Genomic DNA, 2,378 nt, shown 5'->3' with positions numbered 1-2,378 from the left:
TTGGGCGACCATTCTTGGCCACGGGTAGAGCTTTGATTGATGTTCAAAAGGGTGAATTGACATTGAGAGTAAACAAGGAAGAGGTTATGTTCAACATCTACCAAGCCATGAAATTTCCAGAAGATCCAAGTACTTGCTTTCGGGTAGATGTCATTAAGCAATGTGTAGAAGAGGCCTTTCAAGAAGATATGCCATCCGACCACCTAGAGCGCTGTATCACCTCTTCATCTCATGCTCTTGATTTTAAAAATTCTGCTGTTTGTGAATCTGACTTGCCTTTTGTTAGTGAAGAATTTCTCCACTATGTTTTTGCTTTGGGAGCATTGCAGCAGGTTACATCACTAAGTAATGAAGTGGGGAAGCTAGAGCCGGTGGTACCAAAGAGTGAATCTGGAGTTGATATAGAAAAGATGCAGAAAAATACTCCGGAGTTGAAGCAATTACCCGAGCATCTTCGTTATGCATTCTTGGGTGATAGTGAAACCTTTCCAGTAATTGTTGCTACATCACTCACACCCGAAGAAGAGGAAAAGTTGCTGCGTGTATTGAGGGAACATAGAACAGCCTTGGGATGGACTATTTCTGACATAAAAGGAATAAGTCCCTCCATTTGCATGCACAAGATTTTAATGGAGGAGCTTTACAAGCCAACAATTGAGCACCAAAGAAGATTAAATCCAGCAATGAAGGAAGTAGTGAGAGCTGAAATTTTGAAGCTCCTTAATGCTGGAATTATATATGCTATTTCAGATAGTTCATGGGTAAGTCCAGTGCAAGTTGTACCAAAGAAGGGTGGAATGACGGTAGTGAAAAATGACAATAATGAGTTCATTCCTACAAGAACGGTCACGGGATGGCGTGTATGCATGGATTACCGCAAGTTGAATAAAGCAACAAGGAAGGATCATTTTCCACTTCCATTCATTGATCAGATGTTGGATCGATTGGCTGGGTACTCCTACTATTGTTTTTTGGATGGTTATTCGGGGTATAATCAGATTGCTATAGCTCCTGAAGATCAGGAGAAGACTACATTCACATGCCCCTATGGGACGTTTGCTTTTAGGAGGATGCCCTTTGGATTGTGCAACGCCCCTGCGACATTTCAACGTTGCATGATGGCTATCTTTTCTGACATGGTGGAAGATATAATGGAAGTATTTATGGATGACTTTTCAGTTTTTGGTACATCTTTTGATCATTGTTTGCATAACTTAGCTCTTGTTTTGCAGAGATGTGAAGATAAGAATCTGGTCCTGAACTGGGAGAAGTGTCATTTCATGGTTCAAGAAGGGATCGTGCTGGGCCATAGAGTGTCATCCAAAGGAATTGAGGTGGATCGAGCCAAAATTGTAACTATAGAGAAACTACCACCTCTAAAGAATGTGAAGGGAATAAGAAGTTTTCTGGGACATGCGGGATTTTATAGAAGATTTATTAAGGATTTCTCTAAACTCACTAAACCTTTATGTAATCTTCTTGAGAAAAATTCTGCATTTGACTTTGATGTTGTTTGTTTGCAGGCCTTTAATGCACTCAAGGAGAAGCTAATTTCAGCACCAATTGTGATTGTGCCTGATTGGAGTCAACCTTTTGAAATTATGTGCGATGCAAGTGACTTTGCAATTGGAGCAGTGTTGGGGCAAAGGCGAGACAAGCTATTTAGAGCCATCTATTATGCAAGCCGGACATTGAATGAAGCTCAGTTAAATTATACAACAACTGAGAAGGAGATGCTTGCCGTGGTGTTTGCTTGTGACAAATTTCGGTCCTACCTCATTGGAACAAAGGTGATAGTGTTCACTGATCATGCAGCACTTCGCTATTTGTTTGGCAAGAAGGATGCTAAGCCTAGGCTAATTCGTTGGATCCTCCTTCTTCAAGAATTTGATTTGGAGATTCGCGACAAGAAGGGAAGTGAAAATTTAGTGGCTGACCATCTCTCTCGATTAGAGCAAGAGGAAGAAAGACTAGATTCAGTGGTCCAAGAGGCATTCCCTGATGAGCAGTTGTTTGCATGTGAGATCAAGCTTCCGTGGTATGCTGATATTGTTAATTATCTAGCTTGTAAGGTTTTACCACCTGATCTTACTTACCATCAACGTAAGAAATTTTTGCATGATGTGAATCACTATCTTTGGGATGAGCCTTTGTTGTTCAAAAGATGCCCTGATCAAATCATTAGAAGATGTGTGCCGGAAGAAGAGATGCAAGACATCCTTCATCATTGCCATTCCTCATCATATGGAGGACACTTTGGAGCCACCCGTACAGCAGCTAAGGTACTTCAAAGTGGGTTCTTTTGGCCTTCCATTTTTCGTGATAGTTACACTTTGGTGAAAACTTGTGACCGGTGCCAACGTATGGGAAATATTTCA

The sequence above is a fragment of the Carya illinoinensis genome, chromosome 7 (assembly GCF_018687715.1).
Source record: "Carya illinoinensis cultivar Pawnee chromosome 7, C.illinoinensisPawnee_v1, whole genome shotgun sequence".
NCBI lineage: Eukaryota > Viridiplantae > Streptophyta > Magnoliopsida > Fagales > Juglandaceae > Carya > Carya illinoinensis.
This window is presented reverse-complemented; position numbering follows the sequence as displayed.